The following is a 9,684-nucleotide window of genomic DNA, read 5'->3' on the forward strand; positions in this document are numbered from 1 at the left end:
AGCCTAACTCAACCCCATAAAACTGGCTCATAAGGTTGAGGTTTGCACCCACTTATATACAATGAAAGACTCTAATCTCTAGTCGATGTGGAATCTCCAACAACTAGAGAGGAATACCAAGCTCCATGGGAACACAACAAAATCTTCAGTATCTCTCTAGTTCCGCATTCACAGAACCCTACCTTCGGCTATTGCAAATTGTTCCTCTCTAATGCACCTCACCATAGCGGATAACGCTTTCACCGAACTTGTTCCCACCATCATGAGAACTATGTCGAAGCTTCAAGTTCTTTCCCTTTTGCGGAACCAACTTTTCAGTTCATCCTGACCTCTCTGTTCTGCAACGCGCACCTGCGAAATGTGAAGCTCGGGTTCAATTCCTTCACCAAGTTTTCCGCACCATTAAGTGGGGAATGTGACAGCGTTTTGGAGGTTTTGGATATCAAATTCACCTGCGATTTCCTTCGTGGTTCACCCACACGACAACGTTGTTGACTTGTGCAACGTCGTCGTTGAATGCTCTTGACCTCTCTAAAAACTTCTTTATGTTTAACAAGATGGCTTTGATAATTTCCAAATCTGACATGAAGAATCTGTGTTGTATGTGTATAAATAGGTAGTTTTTGAGTTGTTAATTTGCAAATAATTATGATCTAAGTTTGTATGATTTGAAATCTCTTTTGAAAGTTTTCTTTTTTAAAGTTGTGTTAATTTTAGTTAGTTGATTCGTGTTTAAATCAATTGAAATAACTTCTGTTTAAATCTGGTGACTAAATCAAGGTTTTCAACAAATTAATTTATCACGTCAACCTATTGAAAAACACTTAAGTTTTTTTTAAGAGGATTTAAAAATGATTTGTTTTCTTTTATCTTTACTGGAAAGCAAATTCAATAATTTATTTCGATAAATGAATTGATTTTTTATGTTGAGATTTAACAGAAAATGAAAATAGTCAGTTTGTTTTAAAAATCAATCAAAAATCAATCAATTTTAATAGAATGTTGTTATGATTTTCAAACTGTTTAAAATGCTTTTAACCGATTTCATTTAATAATCAAACTATTTTAACCATATTTTAAAGCTTTATATAAAGAATGTTTTCTGATTATTTTAATAAGAAGAAAAGTTATTAAAAACGTTTTTCATGATAGAAGATCAAAGAGCTTCTAGAATCATCACTACAAAAACTGTTGTATACGGTGGCGATGATTTTCGTATAAACTGATGTTTATAAACACCACAATATACGCGAGTGGTGGTTTCTCAAACCACCACTGAACTGACCGCCACAAAGTTTAATGTGGTCGTTTTACGCTACCCGCCGCAACACTCGTAACTTTAACACTTTGTTTAAAGTGACAATTTTTATATGTAAGTAGTGTCAATCATAGCTATCACAATTTAATTCATTGAAAATGATTTCAACATCGGGTATAATGTGACGTTTTTAACTGTCAGTATTAAAATAAAATTGTAAAAATAATACGTCAATTTCAACTGACTAATTTTAAGTCTAAATAAATGGAATTTAGCCACCACTTTTTTATAATTTGGTTTACATAGTTAAACTAAACATAATATATTTTCATAATAAAAAATTAAAATACTAATAAAATGAAATAATATATAAAGTTATAAGCATCAATTCATTGCATTGAAAATTAAAACACAAATAATTGTTCAAAAGTTGATACATAATTTAAAATTAAAACCCACCTTGTTTATTCCTTATCAGTTTTGCTTCCAGCATTTCTAATTACTTAATTAGGTGATGGAGCACCCCTTCCAATATGTGATACTTGAAATAAATAATCAAAAAAAGATATAATTATAATATATTATGACAACAGTTGGAAAAAATTGTTATGAATTAACTCCGTCAATCATAAAAGATATTCACCCTCAACCTTATCAAACCAGCAATTCAACAATTTCATATCATCAATTAAACTGTAATATCATACTAGCAATTAACATCCAATTTTAGACCTAATTCAAATGTGTTCTGAAAACTAATTAAAATGTTTTATAGTTGGTGTATGAATGGCAGTGAAACCGTTAAAAATGGTCTCGTTAATTTTTGGGTTGCCATTTTCACTCTGGTGGAAATCCTGTTGCAGATATTTTATGATCTATCATCACTCGTTGACGCTCAGAGACAACGACATAGCATACTTACTTTTCACACTAAATAGTTCGCATATGGTTTCATTACTATGTGTTGGGTAGTTGCTACCATGCGTTTTTCTGTTGATGTCCATTGGGTGAGAGATATAATTACATTTTAAAGTTGTTTTAAAAACATGTAAAGTGAACAATATATGAAATCATAGGACAATTGGACAGGACAGAATGCAAGGCAAACTAAAAATAGTTAACACAGATTGCATGCAATTTTAAATAAACTGTGTCCAGATTCCAATATTGGATTCATATGCATGTCAAATTCAACAATTTCAATCAATTTCTCGTGAGTCCCACCCACTGTTTCTTTAATTGCAAAACAATAGAACAATTTATTTTCGGAAGAAAAGCAAATCACACTTTACTCACATCAATTCTTGTTGTTACGTGCCACTGTTTCAATTCATCAAAGGGCATTATTCAAAAAGCCATGGACCCCATTGTAATGCTTGTTTCAATTTCACCAATGAAATACTCAATAGAAGTTTGATTCATTCCAGTCAAAGCACCATTCTAAATTGCTAATCTTCAATTGCTGAATTTTTTTTTCACCTCAATCACGCTGCAGTACTGTAACATAATGTATTAAACTTGAATGAATCAAATTTCAATTTACGAAAGTTCTAGCAATCACCAAATCTGCATCAAGACTTGCACCAGTAAAATTATGGCTTCATCAAAATTGAACCAATTTAGTTGCCGCACCGAGACCAGAAAATTCTGCATCAAAATAAGTACTACGTTGCACTTCATAAAACCAGTTTTAGATTTTCACTGCTGGAATATAAAAATTATGCACCAAACTCCTCAAGCCAACTACTACAATTCTAAAAATAACTACAAGTTGCCCAATTACAATGCAAATTTAACCAAATTAAGAATCATATGTTTGCACAGCAACTGTTTGAAGAAATGTTTAAACCAATTTCTAGTTACAGAAGAAGCACAGGAAAGATTCAATTACTTCCACCAACAAACTCAGTACCAATTTTATTTTCCACCAGAGATTAATAATTTCTAAAACAAACTTGCAGTACTTTCTGTCTCACCGTAGAAGCCAAACTCACCGAACTAGCGATTTAATTCCAATCTCCACTGCAGCAAATGAATTCAACCTTCACGTTATGAAATAATTCTACCTTGTACCTCCGTAAAATTCGCTTCTATCACGATTTACTTTGATCAAATGAATCAGTTCTTGACTGGATCAATTTTCCCCAAATTTACTTCACCGAAACTCAGCATCACTTGTTGCTTCTTCACCTAAACTATTTGTCACTTTTTCTCGTATATTCTCCAAATCACCAACTCAATTATCCGTTGGTTCGAACCAACTCTCATGAATCAGTGATAATGGAACTAGCAATTAAACAGACAACGACGCAATTAAAATAGATTTTTTAAATAATAGGTAATGTTGATGCTCATTTAAATAATAGGTAATAGATTTTTTAAATATTTCTCATCTCACACTTGAATTTTTTAAAATAAGTAATTGAGATTAAAATAGTTGAATGATCCTTGACAAATGAATTTACCTCTATTACTATAGAAACCTAAGCATTAGATTTTTGGTAAGTGAAAGATCAACGGTTAATACAAGGAAAATTAATAACCAACGTAGGACAAAGACAATCAATCGTTAACCCAGTCCACATAGTCATACACAATAAATTTCACAAATTAAGAACAATAGATTTTATAAATTAAAAACAATAGATTTCACAAATTAAGAACCACAATAAATTTCACAAATTAAGAAAATTCCAGTAGTAGATTTCAAATTTGAAGAAATGATGGTGGAGAGAAGTTTGAAATCCTTCCCAGGAGACGGTGATGACCACTACAAAAAAATTACATTTAGTTGCAATAAAAAGTGACGGCAACACTATGGACACTAAATAGTGTCAGCTAAACCTTCACAATTAAAAAAATTTAAAGTTTTTGAAGGTGAAGCCCACGTTATACCTACTTAAAATTTTGAAGGGTAAGCCGACGCTACACTTCCTTAAAGTTTTGAAGGTTAAACTCACGCTAAGCTAGCTTACGCAAATAATTAATTGTTTTATTTAAAAATTGTACGGTTTTGAAGAAGATTGAAAACTTTTCGAGTGGGAGCGCTTGATCAGCTACACAGTGAAGTAAAAAAAGCAAACGAAACGAAAAAAAAAAAACACCAATCACCAATCCTCCACTCGAGTGAAATCGAATTCCTAAAATCACGAACACCAAAAATAAAAGGCACGCAGCAGGCATTGAGGGAAAGACATTCGTAAAATGTGACCTAAAAGTGAAAACAGCGAAAAGGAGAAGTGATCGGAGTGAAGCAATGCGCGTGGGAGAGAATAGGACTGACCAAAACGTAGTCGTCGACGTCGCGCGACCGATTCAGCAGCGCAATTCCTCTCGTCTTCTTCGTGGTCATTACTTCTCAACCCATTTCTTTCTGCCTTTATCTGCTTTTGCCTCCATTTCTTCGTTTCTGTGGTGAGTTTGGTGAGTGTGGTGAGTGAAGGATTGCTTGGAAAGTATCATTGGTGAGTAAGGTGATGAACCCTAATCGGTGACCAATCCTAATCGGTGACCAATCCTAATCGGTGACGAACCCTGATCGGTGAGAAATCGTAATCGGTTCCAATCTTCAAAATTGAGAGTGAGCTAGTGAGATGTTCTGGGTAAAAGGCAAAATAGATTGTGGCTACGATGTTGTGAACATTTATCATTGATTTAAAAGGTGAGTTGATTCATGTTCAATTTTGGTTCCTGTACGTTGTAAGATTGGGTATTTAATTTTTGTGTTTCTGCGTATGATCTAACTTTTGTCACACCCTTGCAGCGTTAACACTACTTCCTTTCACTACTTCCTTTCACTACTTCGTTCCTTATGCTGTTATAACTTTGACAAGGTTTGGTCCAAATTTGTTCCTTTTCTGGTTGCCTCACCCTACTATTTGTTACGTTCTATTATTAAAAGCTAAAGTTCACAAGTAAGACTCCTTAGAAAAGTTAACATCTGCAAAATGTTGTGATTTTCAATAAATTGTAGCAAATTAAAAAGAGTATGTTGATAGGAATATGGTGTTAATTAGTAGTGTATTATTCTTGTGCTAATGCATAATCACCCCACAAATTAATGTGGTTTTTGTTTTGTAGCACTCGGGTTTCAAATGAACAGGGGGCAGGGAATCCAAAGACAACTTAAGGCATTGTTCTTGTGGTTGTGATTCTTAGAGTTGCATATGGAATTATTGTGAGCACAATCTTCATCAGTTGCTGACATATATTAGGATACACGTATAACAATGATATGGAAGTAGTTGATTATGCTGGAAGCATGGCTCCTCTCCTTTGTGTGTCTGTTAGTGCCGACAGTGTAATTGGATCACTTTCTGGTGAGTTCAAAATTTTGTGAATGTTTGTGCTTTGACCCTCCAATAAATTGCTTTTGCTTTAATCAAGTCTCCACTTCACTACAACACCTTAAGCCCACTTCACTACAAAAGCTTACTCGTGACATTGACTCTGTGCATGTGAGAGAGCTAGCACATCATGATCATGTTAGTATGCTGAATTTCAGTCTGAAGTATGAACTTATTATGACTTTAAAGTGGTAACACTATTTAAGCTGTGTCTTCTGTGATGAGTTGATTTTTTGCTTTAATCAAGTCTCCACTTCACTACAACACCTTAAGCCCACTTCACTACAAAAGCTTACTCGTGACATTGACTCTGTGCATGTGAGAGAGCTAGCACATCATGATCATGTTAGTATGCTGAATTTCAGTCTGAAGTATGAACTTATTATGACTTTAAAGTGGTAACACTATTTAAGCTGTGTCTTCTGTGATGAGTTGATTTTTTTATAAATAAAATAATTTAAAGATAGCAAAAGGAAGATCACAGAGATCAATGATAGAAAAGGATTTGTTTATTCAAATAGAAAAGCTAAGATTGCTTGATAACTTTTTGTCTACAGATTTGTGTGTGTAAGGTACATGTTGTAGATATCTTTTAAAACAGTGTTTTTTTTGTTTAGTTATTTTCTATTTGGTTTTTATTCTAAATGGAATGTGTAGCCAAGTTATTTAGTCTTGAAACTTTGTGATTTATGCAGGAACTCGAGTTAAAAGGGGGATTCACATTGCTTGAGAGTTTGTAAATAAGTATAATACTCACATACTGTGAAAATATATAAAAATTCAGCTTCAGGATTAAGAGTACGACTCATGGAGTAGCTGTCGATAGAGTGCAAAAGAGATGGTCAATTTGGCTAACTAATGATAAAGAAAATCATGTTGTTTCTGTGTAATTGATTGCATACTTACACTTTTATCTTAATTAGGTGATCATAATTTTAGTTTTTTTTTTCAAGCACACTCGAAGGTACATACTATTAGTAACTTAGCAATGTCATTACCAGTGGTCATCAATGCAGACTTGATCAAGGTAGGAGACCAATTGGAGTGAAATGACTTGACATATGCAGCTGCTGTAGCATGAGAGCATGCCATTGAAGTGCCTGAGATTATATTATATTGTACTTTTCTTTTATCACCTTTAACACTTTCAATGCATATTGTTTATATCTAAAGTTAACAATCATGTTAGTGATGTGATTAGACTTTGTGTTATCTTGAAAGAGAGAAAGATTGAAGGTAGGAAAAATACGTGTAAATCCATATCTTATGTGTTATACACATTCTTTTATAGTTTTTTGGCAATTTTTTAGTTTTGCAGTTAATGATTTTTGTTCATTATTTAATATAGTGCAATCTTGATTTCAAGGGTAAGAGTAGAATGTAGTATTGTCCCTATGTATATATTAGAAGACAATTTTTGTTTTTTTATTAATACTGGGGTTGAAATAGAAATTGGAAGATTTAAATGAATGTGAAAAAATTGAGAAAACAGAAACTGAAAAATTAATACTAGTATTTTACAGTTATGAAAAATATTCGACAATAACTTCTCGTTGATTAATACATTTAATCACTGTATATGTACCCAATCTCTCTTGAAACAATTAAAGATTTAGATTAGAAGGTGGAATTAATTAATGATAGTTATTAGTAATTAAAATATATAAGACAATTTTATTATTAGAAACTGAAAAAACATTCAAAATTTTGTTCTTATTTTTTTTTTTTTTTTTTTTTTATTGTGGGTGTAACCCACACTAACATTTTAAATTATTTTTATGTAGTGTCGGTTAAGCCCATTAATTTATTTTAATTAGCATCCAAGAAGTGTAGGCTACACTCACTCAAAATGTGTCTACATTGCTATACCACTCAAAATGCATCCATATTGTGGGGGTTCAGCCCATTCAAATTGTGTCCATTTTGCGTAGGTTTAGCCTACTTAAATTGTGTCAGCTTTTGAGTCCCACGCTAGAGTGTTAGCATCCAAGGTATTAGCTTCCACATTTTTTGGATGCTAAGCCTACACAAAAAGTGATTTTGCGCTGGCTTTTGAGTATTTGTGTCCATATATGACTCACGCTATTTGCATTGTTTCTTGTAGTGGACGGACAATAAAAACGATGACAATCGCGGACAGTGAAGGGCGCGAGTGAGGGTTAGGTTTCGGGCGCACGAGAGTGAGAAGATGCATGAAGGCGAGAGTAAAGGACTAACTTAGGTTATAGTTTGTGTTTCATGAGGGCGAGAATGAAGAACCTAGCGCGAGAGTGAAGAGAGGTTTCGTGAGTGTTTAGTGAAGAGAGGTTTCATGAAGAGTTTTTTTGCAGAAAGAGAGAGGGAAGAGAGGTAGGGTTTCGTGAGTGTTTAGTGAAGATTGTTTAGCATAGAGAGAGAAGAGAGGTTTCGTGAAGATTGTTTAGCAGAGAGAGAGAAAAGAGGTTTCGTGATTGTTTACGAAAGGTGTGAAGAGTTAAGAGTGAATTCGGCTTCCAAAAGTCAAAGTAGGTTTTAAAAAAATTGGGAATAATGAGGAATGGTGTATGGAAGGAAGGAAAACACAGGGTTTTTATTTCGGAGAAGAATTGCGGCAGTTCAAAATGACACGTTCCAAAGGATAATTGTGGCGGTTACTAAGATGTCGTATTACACGGAAACTTGTGGTGGTTATTAATAATCGTCATATTAAAATCGCCACTTCATACATGACTTTTTGTAGTGCATGTTGATATCTTGGATCATTGCTTCTGTGTGAAATAGGATTTTGGGTTATTTCTTCTTCTGTTCTTCAATTGTGTAAAGCCCAGGTGTATTCTAATTCAATCTTATTTTATATTGTGGTGTAAACAATTTCAGATAGTGTTTTTGAAATTTATGTTTTTGTTGAGAGTGTTGTGTGTTCTTGAATGGTTCAAGATGAACATTCTTAGTTTTTTTGTAATCTGGTTTTGATTACTTAGTGAATTCTCAGTGGTGTGCTAAGGACTGGATGTAACTTTTGGTTAAGAGTGAACCAATATAAATTTCTTTGTGTGATTCTCTCTTCCTTACTCTGATAAACTGTTTTATATTTTGTATTGTGTGTTCTGCATAAAAGAATCTGTTGATTTGTAAAAACAAGAGGTTTATATTTGTCACAAAACTGTAAATTTGTTAAATAACTAGTTGAACAGATAAATCAATTGATTGATTTAATTGATCTTTTCAATCAAACATCAGTATTTTCGAAAATCCTGCGAAAACAATTCACCCCCTCTTATTTCAACCATATATTCCAACACTTTACTAGTTCTTTGTCAGTTGATATTGGGAACTTTTTAGCATTGAAGGAGTTTAAAGTCGAGAATAATTTGTTATCCAATGGAGTTCCGCCTAACATTGTGAAATGTAGGTTGTTAAAGGTTTTTTTTTATCTTGAGGGGAACCGCTTCTATGGGTTAATTCCTTAGTTTCTCGGGGAAACAAGGAACCTGAAGGGTTTTTCTCTTGCTGGTAACTTTCTTGCTAGTTTGGTTCCTTCTAGTTTTGGAACGCTTTTTGTGCTCGAAACGCTTAAATTGAGTGATAATTAGTTGAATGTTGTGGTAGGAGATCATGAAACTGGGGAACGTCAGTGAATTGAATCTCAATAATAGGTCAAGTTTGGTCTAATATTGGAGACATGATTGATTTGCAATATCTTAATTGCAAGTTCTAATATTAGGGACAAACTCCATCATAAAGAAGCTTCACAATGTTGAATCAAGTGTGATCAAAAGCTTTGAAGAATCAAAATCCTAGCGTTTGATGGAAGGCTGAAGTTGCTACTGTGTTTTAGAGTAGGATCTGGGTAGTTTATCATTGTAATCCACTCTTTGTTGAATCTAAAGCTTAAGTGTTTTCAAATCTTTTAAGTTTAAAGTGTTTGTCAAACTAAGTAAAAAACAACCTGTTGTTTTGTCGAAACAATTGATTGTTTTACACTTAGGTGTTTTTGAAAAGGTTGAAAACTGTTTTGGTTGGTTGACTTGCTGTCAAACTAAAACAATCAATTGATTCGCTCTTTCAATCGATTGTTTGTTTGAAAATCCTAACTGAAAC

General features: G+C 33.3%; 1 long non-coding RNA gene across 1 annotated transcript; it reads left to right on the forward strand.

Annotated features, from left to right (window-relative positions):
• Positions 1–4,239: 4,239 nt before the first annotated feature.
• On the forward strand, positions 4,240–6,894 carry LOC137818751 (uncharacterized). The gene is made up of 4 exons (XR_011082136.2): positions 4,240–4,919; positions 5,022–5,091; positions 5,339–5,577; positions 6,300–6,894. It is a non-coding gene; the product is annotated as an uncharacterized LOC137818751 (long non-coding RNA).
• Positions 6,895–9,684: the final 2,790 nt, after the last annotated feature.

This window comes from Phaseolus vulgaris, chromosome 10 (assembly GCF_051622355.1).
Source record: "Phaseolus vulgaris cultivar YP4 chromosome 10, ASM5162235v1, whole genome shotgun sequence".
NCBI lineage: Eukaryota > Viridiplantae > Streptophyta > Magnoliopsida > Fabales > Fabaceae > Phaseolus > Phaseolus vulgaris.